The 18187-nt window shown below is 43.6% G+C and overlaps 1 protein-coding gene across 1 annotated transcript in view; it reads left to right on the top strand.

Moving 5' to 3' along the window:
- The first annotated feature begins 1730 nt into the window (after positions 1-1730).
- The window catches only part of LOC139163103 (uncharacterized), a 44320-nt gene continuing 27863 nt past the window's right edge, over positions 1731-18187 (top strand). The window contains exons 1-2 of the mRNA XM_070744050.1: positions 1731-2063; positions 16151-16281. The gene's annotated coding sequence lies outside the window, so the exon portion shown is untranslated. The remainder of the gene's footprint in view (positions 2064-16150; positions 16282-18187) is intronic.

Genomic DNA, 18187 nt, shown 5'->3' on the forward strand with positions numbered 1-18187 from the left:
CTCTCCGGCGTTTTTATTTTGGAGGCAAATAACGCTTTTAAAAGCCATTTAATGCGATGAAACTGTGCTGGAGAAGAAGCGAAGTTTTTTTTAAAAAAACAAAAAACTTAAAAGGCGAAGTATTTTGCACCTGCTAAAAGGACCAACGTCCACATTTGCGATCTAATCCCGCCTTTAAAACCCACTGTCCTTTCCCCCCTTAATTCCAAATCATTAAAAATAATTTCAATAATTTGGAACTTCTATTGGAATTTCAATAATTTGGAACTTGACTGAAGAATTCTTGAGACTCGAAAATGTTGCAATGTAGGACAAAGGGCTTCCGAGATTCCTTAAAGTTGCCTCTCTCTATTTATCCAGCTTTCCCTCAGCCGATCCCAAACTTTTCCTCTTTCCCGCCGGCTCTATTCCCACTAGTCTCCCAGAATTGGAACTTTCTCCAACCGGGCACCCTTGAGATGTGTGGCACTGCGATTCCCACCCACCTTTGGGACAGATCGATTAGAGTTGGAATCTATCTGTCTGTCTATCTATTTATCTCTCTCTCTCTTGTTCTTGTCTATCTATTTATTTCTCTTGTTCTGGTCTATCTCTTTCTTTTCTGCCTATCTATCTCTTGTTCTAGTCTGTCTATCTGTCTATCTTTTCTTTCTTTCTCTTATTGTCTGTCTGTCTGTCTATCTATCTCTTTCTCTTGTTCTTGTCTGTCTCTCTTTTCTTTCTCTTGTTCTTGTCTGTCTGTCTATCTCTTTCTCTTGTTCTTGTCTGTCTATCTCTTTCTCTTGTTCTTGCCTGTCTGTCTATTTCTTTTTTTCTTTCTCTTGTTCTTGTCTGTCTGTCTTTTCTTTCTTTCTTGTCTGTCTGTCTATCTGTCTTTCTTTTCTTTCTCTTGTTGTTGTCTGTCTGTCTATCTTTTCTTTCTTTCTCTTATTGTCTGTCTGTCTATCTATCTCTTTCTCTTGTTCTTGTCTGTCTCTCTTTTCTTTCTCTTGTTCTTGTCTGTCTGTCTATCTCTTTCTCTTGTTCTTGCCTGTCTGTCTATTTCTTTTTTTCTTTCTCTTGTTCTTGTCTGTCTGTCTTTTCTTTCTTTCTTGTCTGTCTATCTATCTGTCTTTCTTTTCTTTCTCTTGTTGTTGTCTGTCTGTCTATCTTTTCTTTCTTTCTCTTATTGTCTGTCTGTCTATCTATCTATCTATCTATCTCTTTCTCTTGTTCTTGTCTGTCTGTCTGTCTGTCTGTCTGTCTGTCTGTCTATCTATCTATCTATCTATCTATCTATCTATCTATCTCTCTATCTTGTCTGCCTGTCTGTCTATTTATTTGTCAAACATGTATGGGATAATAGAAGTTTGTATAAACATAAGTAAAAAGTAATGATAAAAGAGGAGAATAGGACAGTCGCAACCGATCCGGAGGAGAAATAGCTTTAGAAGGCAGAGAAACATCTAAATTCCCTCTTCTTTTTTTTCCCTTTAAAAAAAAGAAAAGATCCACCATCACAGAAAACGATAAAAGGAAACAAAACCGGAGTGGGGGGAGGAGCAAACCCAAGGGAACGTAAATTCGCGCCTTCACAAACTCGACCCAGAGGTCTTTAGGGAGCTGTAGTTTTCCTCCCCTCCCCTGACCCAGAAAAAAAACTACACTTCCCGCTCCCCCGCGTGCCCCATTCATCGCCCGGCCAATCAGCGACGCGCCTCTCCTCCGCTCCGATTGGCCCGCCCCGAGCGGGGTGGGTGGCTGGGGGGGGAGGAGCAGGAAGAAGAGAGTCCTCAACCTTCTCGCGAGTTGCACTTTGAGGCCTTTGCGCTCCCTTGTGCCGCGAGCGGGAGACCCGGCGGACTTGGCGGGCGGAAGGCGGAGAGGGGGGGGAGCCGAGGCTCCGGCACCGGCCGGATTTGGAGGAGGAAGAGGAGGAGGCGGCGGGGGTCCGAGGCGGCAGCTTCCCGACCAAGGGAGGAGACGGGCAGGCGCTGAGACCAGCTCCCCCCCTCCGCCCGCCCGCCCGGAGCAGCTCTGGATTCCCGTAGCCGCCACCGGCTTTTTCCTTCCCCCGACGCTTCGTAAGGGTGTTTTTCTTTGTCCAGTTTTCTCCCGACGCCGGGTTTTCCGGAAGGGCCGGACTCCAGCTCCCATCGTCCACGGCTGCTGGGGAAGATGGGCACTGGAGTCCGTTGGTTAAGGCTCCCCGCTCTCCTCTATTTCTCTCTTTCTGCTCCCCCCAGCCCCCAACACAACCCGGTTCCTCCACCGCTCGTTGCTTGCTTTAAAAAGAAAAGAGAAAACCCCAGCTGTGCTTTGGTGCGCCTTTGCTCCCGAGTGCACATGCAGACGGTCGCTGGAACCCGGGTCTTGCTCGCCCGCAAAGGGGAGGTGGGTGGGAAGAGATCCTCCTCTTGAGTAAGCGACGGTCCCCAACTTTCCTCTTGGAAGAGAAAACTTTTCCTGGTTGGTGGTGGTGGAAGAGGAGAGGAAGGTCGCCTCCTTTGTCGTCTCTCTCTCTCGGCTGGGCCACCCACACCGGCTGCTCCTTAATGCCTGCTTGGATGAAATGAATTTTTCCCCTTTTTTTGTTTAAAAAAAAGAAAAGCTGCCGTGAGTCTGGAGAGAGGCTTTGCAGGCTGTGTGTTGGGGTGGTGGGAAAAGCTGTGGGGTTTTTTTTTCCTCCCTCTCTCTCTCTCAGAGGCATCTGGTTGGCTACATTGGCAAACAGGATGCTGCATAAGGTAGGCCTTTGTCTGATCCGGAAGAGGTCTTTTTTGCTCCCTTTATTTATTTCTTGGGTTGGGTATCTTACCTTGACTTTCAGCAGCATGGAATCATGCTTTTTTAAAAAAAGCAACTGATAATTTTACTGCTCCCCAAATTTATTTATTTTTTTGCACCAGCAACCATCCCTACTCCGCCTTCTTCAGTGAATCTCTTTGCAGGAAAAGAAAAAGAATTCCTCCCACCACCCCCTGGTACTTCATTCAGTGTGTAAACACGCCTAATAGTGCGGTGTACCTTTGGCAGCCTGTTCCAACAATGGCTACCTAAAACAGAGGTCTTTGCACTTGGCAAGTTTAAGACTTGTGGACTTCAACTCCCAGAATTCAACTCTACAAGTCTTAAAAGTTGCCAAGTTGGAGGACCCCTGACCTAAAAGCTCCCTGCTGTGCTGTCTTTAAGACAATACTCTGCTGCCTTTAAGACAATCCAAACAGTCTTGGACCCAGCAGGTTCAGTTTCACTATCCATCTTCTCCCTGGTTAACTTGACCCTGTACAGAGTATTGATTTTCCCTGGAATGGTGAATTTATTGGAAAAGTATTTACCTAGTCTGGGTTAACAGGCACATAAATGCTTTTAAACAAAACCAAAAATAAGTTCAAATGCAATTTTTTCCCCCTGCATGGGGTGGATATCATCAAGACTGGTGGATTTTAGAGGGAGTAACTTGTGGACTTCAATTCCCAGAATTCAAGTCCACAAGTCTTAAAAGTTGCCAAGTTGGAGGACCCCTGACCTAAAGGCTCTGCTGTCTTTAAGACAATCTCTTGGACCCGGCAGGTTCAGTTTCATTATCCCTCTTCTCCCTGGCTAACTTGACCCTATACAGAGTATTGGGAAAGGTGAATGTATTGGAAAAGTATTTACCTAGTCTGGGTTAACAGGCACAGAAATGCTTTTAAACAAAACCCCCCAAAAAGTTCAAATGCAATTTTTTTTCCCTGCATGGGGTGGATATCATCAAAACTGATGGATTTTATCAGGGAGTAACTATATTCTTTTGTTGTTAGGATTTCTGTCTGAAGTCAAGGCCCTTCCATTGAATTCAACGGGCTTTGGCTGGCTGCAGTCTGTTCTAAACGCCAGCGATAAATACTGAGCTGAGCAAGATTTCTTAATACCATGGTTTTTCCAGCCAGTGTGCTGTTTTGTTTTTGTTCACACAGAATGGTAGCTCTTTCATAAACAATGTAGGGCACGAATTCAAAAGGTGTGTGTGTGTGCTGAGGTCATAGATAATACTGTGTAGCGAAAGTTGGATGTGTAGTGGAAGAGCCACACGTGGAGGTAAACCCCGGTTTCAACACACTTACTACTGTGTGTAACTCCAGTGACAATGTCACTGAATAGAATAGAATAGAATAGAATTTTTATTGGCCAAGTGTGATTGGACACACAAGGAATTTGTCTTGGTGCATAAGCTCTCAGTGTATCTAGAAGAAAAATATACATTTGTCAAGAATCATGTGGTACAACACTTAATGATTGTCATAGGGGTCAAATAAGCAAAGAAGAAGCAATACTGTATTAATAAAAATCTTAGGATATAAGCAACAAGTTACAGTCATACAATCAACATGGGAGGAAGTGGGTGATAGGAATGATGAGAAAAACTACGTAGTAGAATAGAAGTGCAGATTTAGTAGAAAGTCTGACAGTGTTGATGGGATTATTTGTTTAGTAGAGTGATGGCGTTCGGAAAAAAACTGTTCTCATGTCTGGTTGTCTTGGTGTGCAGTGCTCTGTAGTGACATTTTGAGGATAGGAGTTGAAACAATTTGTGTCCAGGATGCGAGGGGTCAGTAAATATTTTCCCCGCCCTCTTTTTGACTCGTGCAGTATACAGGTCCTCAATGGAAGGCAGGTTGGCAGCAATTGTTTTTTCTGCAGTTCTGATTATCCTCTGAAGTCTGTGTCGGTCCTGTTGAGTTGCAGAACCAAACTAGACAGTTATAGAGGTGCAGATGACAGACTCAATGATTCCTCTGTAGAACTGTTATCAGTAGCGATGCCCCCAAAATATGTCAGGGCGTTGCATTTTGACTGTGCTCCTGCTTGTAACAATAAACTGGATTGCAGATGGTCCTTGAGTTATGAGCAAAACTGAGCCCAAAATTTCTGTTGAGCTTTGCTCCCTTGACAATTTTTTCCCCCCGCAGTGGTTATAATGAATCTAGGCAGTTGTTAAATTAGTAACAAGGTTGTTAAGTAGATCTGGCTCCTCCTTTGACTTTGCTTGTCAGAAGGTCACAGGGACTTTGCAACCCAGAGTAAAGATAACCTAGTGGCCAAGTATCTGGATTTCGATCACGTGACCATGGCCACAGTCGTAAGTGTTTTATTGTCACTGTTTTAATGTTGTGATTTTGAATGGTCACTAGATGAATGATTGTAAATAGAAGATTACCCATGTTTCACGTGTATTTCACATAATTGTTTCAAAAAGCGTTCCCTGACTTCACTTGTTCCAAACACAATGAGACTACAACTCCCAACCTCCCTTTCCTTATAGTTGATTAGATTAGATTAGTGGTCACTAATCCATAGGCCATGGACTCCTACTGGGCCATGGCCCGTTAGAAACCATCCCCCCTTCTCCATCGGTGGAAAAATTGTCTTGCATGAAACTGATCCTCAGTGCTGGAGTTGGGGACCTCTGGACACTATTACAATCATTAAATGTTGTAGATCATGATTCTTGACGAACATATCTTTTCTTTTATGTACACTGAGACCATATGCACCAAAGACAAATTCCTTGTGTCCAATCACACTTGGCCAATGAAGAATTCTATTCTACTCTACTCTACTCTTTAACTTGTTGCTTGTTGCTTTACAATTTATATTAATATTGTTTCCTGATTGCTTATTTGTACCCTGTGACAATCATTAAGTATTGCACCTCATGATTCTTGATGAACTTATCTTTTATGTACACTGAGAGCATATAATAATAATAATAATAATAATAATAATAATAATAATAATAATAATAATAATTTATTAGATTTGTATGCCGCCCCTCTCCGAAGACTTGGGGCGGCTCACAACAATAATAAAAAACAATATTATAGCGAAACAAATCTAATATTAAAAAAGAAGCATATAAAACCCTATCATATTTAAAAACCAAACAACACATACATACCAAACATAAAATATAAAGAGCCTGGGGGAAAGGTGTCTCAACTCCCCCATGCCTGGCGGTATAGGTGGGTCTTGAGTAGTTTACAAAAGACAAGGAGGGTGGGGGCAGTTCTAATCTCTGGGGGGGGAGTTGATTCCAGAGGGCCGGGGCTGCCACAGAGAAGGCTCTTCCCCTGGGGCCCGCCAAATGACATTGTTTAGTCGACAGGAACTGGAGAAGGCCAACTCTGTGGGACCTTGTCGGTCGCTGGGATTCGTGCAATAGCAGGCGGTTCCGGAGGTATTCTGGTCCAATGCCATGTAGGGCTTTAAAGGTCATGCATACTTGGCCAATGAAGAATTCTATTCTATTCCTATTCTACTTCATGATTCTTGACGAACTTTTCTTTTATGTGCACTGAGAGCATCTGCACCAAAAACAAATTCCTTGTGTGTCCAATCACACTTGGCCAACAAACTATGTCGTTTTACAGTGGATACATCCATGTATTTTTGTCAAGAGATGATGCTGACACAAGAATGGGAAAAAAAGATACAGTTCTGTTCCATCTTTGAACTCAATCTGTATAGTTTGGAGCAGTGTTTCCCAACCTTGGCAACTTGAAGATACTTGGACTTCAACTCCCAGAATTCCCCAGCCAGCATTCGCTGGCTGGGGAATTCTGGGAGTTGAAGTCCAAGTATCGTCAAGTTGCCAAGGTTGGGAAACACTGGTTTGGAGGACAGAAGGAAAAGGGGGGGACATGATCGAAACATTTAAATATGTCAGAGGGTTAAATAAGGTTCAGGAGGGAAGTGTTTTTAATAGGAAAGTGAACACAAGAACAAGGGGACACAATCTGAAGTTAGTTGGGGGAAAGATCAAAGGCAACATGAGAAAATATTATTTTACTGAAAGAGTAGTAGATCCTTGGAACAAACTTCCAGCAGACGTGGTTGGTAAATCCACAGTAACTGAATTTAAACATGCCTGGGATAAACATATATCCATCCTAAGATAAAATACAAAAAAATAGTATAAGGGCAGACTAGATGGATCATGGGGTCTTTTTCTGCCTTCTATGTTTCTATGTTTCATCTGCCTTTTGCTATGGCACGCGGGGGGAGGGGGGGTACATTTAGAAATCCCACTTAGTCTATAGCTGTGAAATCCCCCCAGTTCCATGTATTCCAGTAGGAGTGGGGCCTAGCCCTACTTAGTTCTGAGCCCAGACAAAGGTCAGCTGGGTGTAATCAGGAAATAAATTGCTTTCTATGTTTACAGGGTGACTTATAATTACCAATACACTTAGGAACTATTAAGAGTATGGAGCTACATAACCACCCACATTAAATTACAGCACTGATACTTAACACTCTCTTCCAATGTCACAATCCTGTGATTCTACCAAAGGCTTGAAGGATTCTTCTCATCGCCCATAGGGAGCTTAGCACATCACCCTCTGGTGTGAAATTCCAAAGTCATGGGGTGCTAGCATAAGAGATACCTTTCTTTGGGTATTCACTGATCTGTATAGCATTCACAGTCATTCTTTTGTAAGGGAAATTGATACTTAATAGCCCTAGATGTTTATTGGAAGTTCCCTCTATTGGCAGAAGACTTCCTTCTGTTTCTGAATGAAGCCCCCCCACCCTTTAAAGCAGTGATTTTCAACCTTTTTTGAGCCGTGGCACATTTTTTACATTTACAAAACTATGGGGCACATTGAGTGAGGGGGGGTGGCTAAAAAAATATTGGACAAAAAAATTCTCTTTCTTCCTCCCTTTGGCTCTATTTCTCTCTACCTCTTTCTCTCTTCCTTCTTTCCTCTTTTTTTGCTCTCTTTCTCTCTCCCTCCCTACCTCCCTCTATGTCTTTCTCTCTCCCACCTTCCCTCCCTCTTTCTCTCTCTCTCTCTTGCTTTCTTTCTCTCTCTCTTGCTTTCTTTCTCTCTTGCTCTCTCTCTTGCTTACTTTCTCTCTTGTTCTCTTTCTCTTTCTTTCTTTCTCTCTCTCTCTTGCTTGCTTTCTCTCTTGTTTTCTTTCTCTTTTTCTTTTTTCTTTCTTTCTTTCTCTCTCTCTTGTTTTCTTTCTCTGAGCTTCGCGGCACACCTGACCATGTCTCGCGGCACACTAGTGTGCCACGGCACACTGGTTGAAAAACACTGCTTTAAAGCCCAGAGAAAGTGACCCTACTCTAAATAAGAAGAGGGGGGGCTAGAGAGACCTTGGGGGAGAGACCCAAAGTTTTCCAGTGGGAAGGCCAAGAAGATTGAAAATGCTATTTTTTTTTTCTTTAGAGATCTGAGTTGTTGAAACAAGCACTTTATGTGGACATTGATTTCTACTTACGTCCTGCTGGTGGTTGGCTGGTGGAAAAAGCTCGCGTTGTGGAGTCTTTATTGTCCTCTGACCTGTATGTTTCCTTGCAGACGTTTCACTGCCCAACTAGATAACATCATCAGGCTAGTGAGTAGTGGGATTTCCTCCCTGTTTATATAGAGCAGCTTGCCCTGTCTGAGGGGCTACGATGTTTTCTACCTTGGTAGTTCCTTGGCTAGTGTTCTCTGCTTGAAACAGAAAACTGGACCAGCAGGAATTAAAACAAAACAGGTTCCTAATCAAGGAACTGACAAGGAGAAAACCACCCCTCCATTAAGCAACTTGGGCATCCTCCTCGATCCACAGCTGACATTGGACCATCATCTTTTGCGGCCCTATTTGGACCGGGAGTCACTGCTCACAGTCGCTCATGCCCTCATCACCTCGAGGCTCGACTACTGCAATGCTCTCTATATGGGGCTACCTTTGAAAAGTGTTCGGAAACTTCAGATCGTGCAGAATGCAGCTGCGAGAGCAATCATGGGCTTTCCCAAAAAGGCCCATGTAACACCAACACTCCGCAGTGTGCATTGGCTGCCGATCAGTGTCCGGTCACAATTCAAAGTGTTGGTTATGACCTATAAAGCCCTTCATGGCACTGGACCAGAATATCTCAGGGACCGCCTTCTGCCGCACAAATCCCAGCGACCAGTTAGGTCCCACAGAGTTGGCCTTCTCCGGGTCCCTTCGACTAAACAATGTCGCTTGGCGGGACCCAGGGGAAGAGCCTTCTCTGTGGCGGCCCCAGCCCTTTGGAACCAACTCCCCCCCAGAGATTAGAATTGCCCCCACCCTCCTTGCCTTTCGTAAGTTTCTTAAAACCCACCTCTGCCATCAGGCATGGGGGAACTGAGATATTCTTTCCCCCTAGGCCTTACAATTTACACATGGTATGTTTGTATGTATGTTTGTTTTTATAATAAGGGGATTTTTAGTTGTTTAGTATTGGATTGTTACATGCTGTTTTTTATCACTTTTGTTAGCCGCCCCGAGTCTGCAGAGAGGGGCGGCATACAAATCCAATAAATAAATAAATAAATAAATAAGTAAGAAAATAAATAAATAAATAAATAAATAAATATTTCGGCTGTGGCGAGGGGGGCGTTTGCCCAGGTTCGCCTGGTGCACCAGTTGCAGCCCTATCTGGACAAGGAGTCTCTACTCACAGTCACTCATGCCCTCATCACCTCGAGGTTCAACTACTGCAATGCTGTCTACATGGGGCTACCTTTGAAGTGTGTTCAGAAACTTCAGATTGTGCACAATGCAGCTGCACGCGTGGTTATGGGCCTTCCAAGGCATACCCATATTTCTCCAGCACTCTGCGGACTGCATTGGTTTCCGGACACAATTCAAAGTGTTGGTTATGACCTATAAAGCCCTACATGGCATCGGACCAGATTATCTCTGGAACCACTTTCTGCCGCATGAGTCCCAGCGACCAGTTAAGTCCCACAGTCGGCCTTCTCCAGGTCGCATCAACTGGACAATGTCCTTTGGCGGGACCTAGGGGAAGAGCCTTCTCTGTGGCGGCCCCGACCCTCTGGAATCAGCTCCCCCCAAAGATTCGCACTGCCCCCACCCTCCTCGCCTTCCGTAAAAGTTTAAAGACCTATCTGTGGCGTCAGGCCCTAGCCCCCTGGCTGATGAGTGTAGTATGTCTTGCTGTGTGAATGGGAATTAATGATTTTAAATGTTAAAGAGTTTTTTAAGTCTTTTAGCTATATTAATTGGATTTTTTAGATTTGTATATTGTTTATTCTTTTGATATGTTGTGAGCCGCCCCGAGTCCTCGGAGAGGGGTGGCATACAAATCAAATAAATAAATAAATAAATATAAAAGGTTTTCAACAGATGACCAATTGCTTAGTGACTATTTGAAGCTACAGTGGGGCTCCCCAGGGCTACCTGAAGTCCCAACCCACATTTTTGGTGCTTAGCAAGGGGCTGGCATTTTGGCTGTTTGCCGCATTCTGTGGTCACGTGATAACATTTTATGAGGGTTTTAGGCCAAGCTGGCCCATAGCTGACTGTTGGTTCACTTAGCAACTGCCACAAAAAAGGTCATAAAAGTACAACATGACCCATTATAACCTAGGACTATGATGGCCAATTTCTATTATGGTTGTAACTCGAGGCCTGCCTGTCTTGGCACAGCAAACTACTGACACTTAATGATTGTCAAATAAGCAATCAGGAAACAATCAATATTAATAAAAATCTTAAGGATACAAGCAACAAGTGACAGTTATACAGTCATAAGTGGGGGGAGATGGGTGATAGGAATGATGAGAAAAAACCTGTAGTAACAGTAGTGCAGACTTAGTAAATAGTTTGACAGTGTTGAGGGAATTATTTATTCTTATGTCTAGTTGTCTTGGTGTACATTGCTCTATAGAGACGTTTTGAGGGTAGGAGTTGAAAAACTATGTCCAGGATGCGAAGGGTCAGTAAATATTTTCACAGCCTCTTTTTGACTGGTGCAGTGTACAGGTCCTCAAAGGAAGGCAGGTTGGCAGTGCTTATTTTTGCTGCAGTTCTGATTCTCCTCTGAAGTCCGTGTCGGTCTTGTTGGGTTGCAGCACCAAACCAGACAGTTATAGAGGTGCAGATGACAGACTCAATGATTCCTCTGTAGAACTGTATCAGCAGCTCCTTGGGCAGTTTGAGCTTCCTGAGTTGGCGCAGAAAGAAGATTTTTTTTGTTGTGCTTTTTTGATGATGTTTTTGATGTTAGGTGACCATTTTAGGTCTTGGGATATGATAGAACCTAGAGAAACAAAGCCAATCTGCTAAGGGGGTTTGCACCTAGAAATGGAAGAGGATAATAATATTTGGAAGGGAAGAGAACACTCAGACAAGACAGAGTGGCTGTGGGTCTTGCCTCCCAAGGACAATTCTATCTGTCTGTCCATTACCCTGGGGGGGGGAAATGTTGACCCCCCCTCAGAGAGGGCTCGCAACTTGGGCATCCTCCTCGATCCACAGCTGACATTGGAACATCATCTTTCGGCTGTTCCGAGGGGGGCGTTTGCCCAGGTTCGCCTGGTGCACCAGTTGCGGCCCTACCTGGACGGGGAGTCACTGCTCACAGTCACTCATGCCCTCATCACCTCGAGGTTCGATTACTGCAACGCTCTCTACATGGGGCTACCTTTGAAAAGTGTTCGGAAACTTCAGATCGTGCAGAACGTAGTCGCGAGAGCCATCGTGGGGCTTCCAAGATTCGCCCACGTTTCTTCAACACTCCGTGGCTTGCATTGACTGCCGATCAGTTTCCGGTTACAATTCAAAGCCCTACATGGCATTGGACCAGATTATCTCCAGAACCACCTGCTACCGCACGAATCCCAGTTACCGATAAGGTCCTACAGAGTTGGCCTTCTCCGGGTCCCGTCGACTAAACAATGTCGTTTGGCGGGCCCCAGGGGAAGAGCCTTCTCTGTGGCGGCCCCAGCCCTCTGGAACCAACTCCCCCCGGAGATAAGAATTGCCCCCACCCTCCCTGTCTTTCATAAACTACTCAAGACTCATTTATACCACCAGGCATGGGGGAGTTGAGATATTCCTTCCCCCTAGGCCATTACAAGTTATGTATGGTATGTTTGTGTGTATGTTTGGTTTTATAATAAGGGTTTTTAGTTGTTATATTATTGGATTGTCACATGTTGTTTTTATCATTGTTGTTAGCCGCCCCGAGTCTATGGAGAGGGGCGGCATACAAATCCAATAAATTATTATTATTATTATTATTATTATTATTATTATTATTATTATTATTATATACTGTTCTACCCTTTTAAGCTCTAGTTTGTCAAAAAGACCATGGTGGACTGGCTGACATGGAGTGCGAAGTCATGGACCATGGTTTACAGAGGACCATGGGTGGCTTCACACCTTGCATTGTTCACCATGGCACGCTATGGAAATTTGGTCCCCATTTGAAGAAACTGCTTAGGCCAGGGATGTCAAACTCTATACCTTCGGGACCGCCTTCTGCCGCATGAATCCCAGCGGCCGATTAGGTCCCACAGAGTTGGCCTTCTCTGAGTCCCGTCGACTAAACAATGTCATCTGACGGGGCCTAGGGGAAGAGCCTTCTCTGTGGCAGCCCCAACCCTCTGGAACCAGCTCCCCCCGAAGATTCGAACTGCCCCCACACTCCTCGCCTTCCGCAAGACCCTGAAGACCTATCTATGTCACCAGGCATGGGGCAATTAATGTATCCCCTTCTCTGACCATTAAGAGTTATGTATGGTTGTGACTATTGTTTTTTAAGAAAGTGGGTTTTTAGTCATAGTTTTAATTATTAGATTTGTATTGTATTGTTTTAATGCTGTTGGGAGCCGCCCCGAGTCTTCAGAGAGGGGTGGCATACAAGTCTAATAAATTATTATTATTATTATTATTATTATTATTATTATTATTATTATTATTATGTCAGTACAACACAGCAAACGAGATCACTATGCTGGATTTCGTATTTTATCACCAGTCGGGCGCTTCCCAAGTACCTAGGACTGCGTGATGTAGCGGCGAATTATGTTTGCCAATCCCAGTAAAGCGGCCTTTTGCAATTGACAGATGGAGATTTTGTCAATTCCGATGGTTTTCAAATGTCCGCTGAGATCCTTTGGCCCTGCGCCCAGCGTGCCAAGTACCACTGGGACCACTTTCACTGGCTTATGCCAGAGTCGTTGCAGCTCGATTTTTAGATCTTCGTCTTTCACTAATTTCTCTAGCTGCTTCTCCTCAATTCTGCTGTCCTCTGGGATTGCGATGTCGATGATCCATACTTTCTTTTTCTCCACGATCACAATGTCTGGTGTGTTATGCTTCAGAATTCGGTCAGTCTGAAGTCGGAGGTCCCACAGTAGTTTTGCTTGCTCATTTTCGACCACTTTTTCGGGCTTATGATCTATTATTATTATTATTATTATTATTTCAATGAGAGTTGTGTTTGACCTCGGGGGCGGGGGCCATGGCCAACTTGACATTACTTGTGTTGGGGGGGGGGCTGTGGTGGCCTGACCACTCTGCCAGTGAAAATGGGCTCCTGCGCGCCGTTTTTCATCTGGGATGGCCTACTGCAACCCTCTGCCAGCAAAAATGTGCGGCCCTCCCAAGCTTCATTTTCACTGGCAGAGGCACCACGGCCCAGTCCATGGCTGTTTCCAAGGCAACCCCATGGGCCAGATCTAAGCACCCAACAGGCCAGATCCGACCCACAGGCTTTGAGTTTGATACCCTTGGCTTAAGCCAAAAGCCAATAAAACTCTGCAGTTCCAGCGTTCCTCGTGCAAGATTTTACATTTTTTAATAGGCTGCGGGTGACTTCTTTTCGGTTAGTTTTTACTTGGGACAGAAATGAACCCAGCATTGTGCTCCTTTGCCTGCTTTGCAAACTCTTGTTGATTTTAATCAAACTTGAGCCAGTAGATTTAACGGCTACTACATTTTCTTTTGTCTGCTGACGCTCAAGAGAAATTGGAGCTATTCCATTTATTTCTGCAGAATGCAAAAAAAAAAAGAAAGAAACCCAAACACGAACAATAAACATTTGTGGTTCTAGATTTCTACGGATGGCCAAATGATCAAAGAGCTAGTTTGATCTAGTATTTAAAGCACTAACTGGGAGACCATAAGTTCTAGTCCTGCTTTAGACATAAAAACCCGGCTAGGTGACTTTGGGCTAATTACCAGGAAATGGGAGACTTTTACTCCCTGCTTAGGCATGAAAGCTGTCTGGCTGATTTTGGGGCATTCCTATTCCGTCCACCCAATCCACCTCACAGGATTGTTGGGGGGAAAATAAGAGGAGGAAGGCGTTATTAGGCATATCTATCCACATGAGTTACTTATAAAGTAATAGTGCAGAATGCAGCTGCGAGAGCAGTCATGGGCTTCCCCAAATATGCCCATGTTACACTAACACTCCGCAGTCTGCATTGGTTGCCAATCAGTTTCCGGTCACAATTCAAAGTGTTGGTTATGACCTATAAAGCCCTTCGTGGCACCGGACCAGGATATCTGCGAGACCGCCTTCTGCCACACGAATCCCAGCGACCAGTTAGGTCCCACAGAGTGGGCCTTCTCCGGGTCCCATTAACTAAACAATGTCGTTTGGCGGGACCCAGGGGAAGAGCCTTCTCTGTGGCGGCCCCGGCCCTTTGGAACCAACTCCCCCCAGAGATTAGAATTGCCCCCACCGTCCTCGCCTTTCGTAAACTTCTTAAAACCCACCTCTGCCGTCAGGCATGGGGGAACTGAGATAATCTTTCCCCCGAGGCCTTTACAATTTACACATGGTATGTCTGTATATATATTTGGTTTTTATAATAAGGGAGTTATTTTAGTATTGGATTGGATTGTTACATGCTGTTTTTATCATTGTTGTTAGCCGCCCCGAGTCTGCAGAGAGGGGCGGCATACAAATCCAATAAATAACTAAAAAAACATGGGGTTACAAAAATCGAAATAAATTGGAGATGGGCACGGTAGGAGAAGTAGTGCTTTGAAAAGCAGAAATATACAAAGGTGTGGAGAAAAGGAGACCAAAGAGACTGTGTCCCAAAGTTGCTTTCTCAAGAGGCAACTGGACTTTCTATTTTTCTTTGAGGACCCTTCGCTTCTCATTCGAGATAGAAACATAGAAGACTGACGGCAGAAAATGACCTCACGGTCCATCTAGTCTGCCCTTATACTATTACTTGTATTTTATCTTAGGATGGATGGGATATATGTTTATCCCAGGCATGTTTAAATTTAGTTACTGTGGATTTACCGACCACGTCTGCTGGAAGTTTGTTCCAAGCATCTACTACTCTTTCAGTGAAATAATATTTTCTCACATTGCTTCTAATCTTTCCCCAACTAACCTCATATTGTGCCCCTTTGTTCTTGTGTTCACTTTCCTATTGAAAACACTTCTCTCCTGAACCTTATTTAACCCTTTAACATATTTAAATGTTTCGATCATGCCCCCCCTTCTCGATCATGCCCTTTCCCTTCTCTCCTCCAGACTATACAGATCGAGTTCATTAAGTCTTTCCTGATAAGTTTTATGCTTAAGACTTTCCACCATTCTTGTAGTCTGTCTTTGGACCCGTTCCATTTGATCAATATCTTTTTGTAGGTGAGGTCTCCAGAACTGAACACAGTATTCCAAATGTGGTCTCACCAGCGCTCTATATAAGGGGATCACAATCTCCCTCTTCCTGCTTGTTATACCTCTAGCTATGCAGCCAAGCATTCTACTTGCTTTCCCTACCGCCTGACTGCACTGTTCACCCTTTTTGAGACTGTCAGAAATCTCTACCCCTAAATCCTTCTCTTCTGAAGTTTTGGCTAACACAGAACTGCCAATACAATACTCAGATTGAGGATTCCTTGTCCCCAAGTGCATTATTTTACATTTGGAAACATTAAACTGCAGTTTCCATTGCTTTGACCATTTATCTAGTAAAGCTAAATAATTTACCATATTACAGACGCCTCCAGGAATATCAACCCTATTGCACACTTTAGAGTCATCGGCAAATAGGCAAACCTTCCCTACCAAACCTTCCCCTATGTCACTCACAAACATCTGAAGTGCTGTTTCAATTTAGAACGGAAGCTAAATGTTTTCAAGGAAAAACAAAAGACACTCCAGTTGTCTCTTGAAAAAGCACCTTTGGGACAACCCTGACCTGGATGACTGAGAATCTCCATAGACAGGGACTATGGCTTGCTAAGAGTGAAGGTGAAAGAAAATTAGACTAGAGGTGTTTTTAATATGCTGGAGAAAAATGAGGGTCTTTTTGTGTGCAGAATTCTAGTGAGTTCAGGTAAACAGCCCTAACCTTTTGTTCACTTCTTTTAATTTTAGGGATCTGAGCAGATTGACAGGATCTGTGCAGCCTGTTCCTGAAGGTGTCTCCTTGGACCTAGATCCTGGTGTGGGCCTACTTCCATATCAGCACCTGGATCACTCTGTCCCTCAAAAGGGCCCATTTCTATGTAAGCTTGCATGAAAATACTGTATCACCTGGTGTGGCTTGATTTTGAGCATTAGAGTAACTTATTTTATGAAACAGTGATGTACAAACAACCCGAGTCCATTGGATTACCTTTATCTCTAGTGACCCTCAAATCTTCCCAGGTAAGTCCCATCCGAGTCCCTAGAGAGTTGGGTGGCATAAAAAAAATTGAATAATTAAATAAATAATAAGGTCCAATGGGGTGGTCTCCCCCTCCCCCATTTATGCAAATGTGATATCCTTAAGGGGCGGAATGGATCACTTATGGTGTTTAAGACACCTTTTTCATCCCTTAAAACAGTGGTTCTTAACCTTTCTAATGCTGTGACCCCCTTAATACAGTTCCTCATGTTGGGGTGACCCCCAACCATAAGTCTAGCGCCAATTCTCCCAACAGAACTTTAAGCTAATTGGCAGGAAGGTCAGAGGGACAGCCCCACTGTAAACGCCTGATTGGTCGGATTTTAAAAATGTTTATTTTATTTATTTATTTATTCATTTGTCCAATACACAAATACATAGGAAGAAAAATAGACGTGTAGTAATATATATAAGGGTAAAAGTGAACTTAGAGGAGAGGATATATGAAAGAAAGAAAATATATATGATAAGTTGAGAGAAAGGAAAGGCAAGGTGCCAGAATAGAAGCTTTAATTCCTAACACCATGGGAAATTTGTCTTTTCCCATGGTCTTAGATGACCCCTGTGAAACGGTCGTTCAACCCCAAAGGAGTCCTGACCCCCCAGATTGAGAACCACTGCCTTAAAACGTCTGGACTATCATTGTAAACCAGATCTTTGCCCGCTTTGGGATACCCCATAAAACATAAACCATTGTTCAGACTGATTGAAGTTGAACATTCCTACCGGTAGGATTAAATCCACACTGTTTTTATGGAAATGTTGCACCTTCTATTGTTTCTTCTGCTCCTGTATTAAATGAGATAAAATGGAGGGAAAAAATGAATGAGCGGAGTGGGTAAAACCTCTTTTCTATGACAGATTCGTACTCTGCTGGATTTATATTTGAATTTTATCCAAATGTAACTTTTGTGTGTGGAGTAGGTTATTTGAATGTGTAGATCAGTGTTACTCAACCCCAGCAACCATAAGATATGTGGACTTCAACTCCCAGAATTCCCCTAACAGTCATGCTGGCTTGGGGAATTCTGGGAGTTGAAGTCCCACACATCTTAAAGTTACCAAGCTAAGGAACACTGCTACAGAGGGTATATATAGCTAAAGCTCTTGACATGTTCTTTCCGTTGATAGCAAAAAGCGTTTCATGCTCACAGCAGAAGCTCTTGCTGTGTGGCACTTCCTGGAATGTCCGTATGACCACACAATGTTGCCAGGTCACATGGTCAGTCCAGGAAGTGTTTAAAGGAGAAATGCTCTTGAAGAATCCTTGAGAACTTCTGACCTACTGTGATGAGTTGGATGGTGTTTCACGCTTTTGGAAAAAAGATAGGATATAAACTAGACTTTGCTTTTCTTAGTGTTTATCCTACCGTGGTTTTCTGGAAGTGAGAAACATTTATTCATTTGTTCATTGGTGGCATGATTAATGGGTCAACTCTTTTACAGCCCAATTTCACATCTCATATTATGTGCACCTTTCATTTGCTGTCTGGCCCATTTAAAACTGATACTTCCAGATAAATAAATGTGAGCTGATCAATTCATTGGTGAAAATAGAATCTTTCAGCTCTTTATACATCTTAAATCACGAAGACTGGGAATTCAAAATGGTTTTGTTTGTTTTTCTAGTTGATAGTTTTGTATGGACCTGGGCTCAAAGGCCTTGGGTGTGTGATCCACCAGAGACTTCCCAAAGTTGTTACACCAAAGTGACATTAAAAAATAATTAACACCAGAGGAAAACA

The sequence above is a fragment of the Erythrolamprus reginae genome, chromosome 2, assembly GCF_031021105.1.
Source record: "Erythrolamprus reginae isolate rEryReg1 chromosome 2, rEryReg1.hap1, whole genome shotgun sequence".
In the NCBI taxonomy this organism is placed as follows: Eukaryota; Metazoa; Chordata; class Lepidosauria; order Squamata; family Dipsadidae; genus Erythrolamprus; species Erythrolamprus reginae.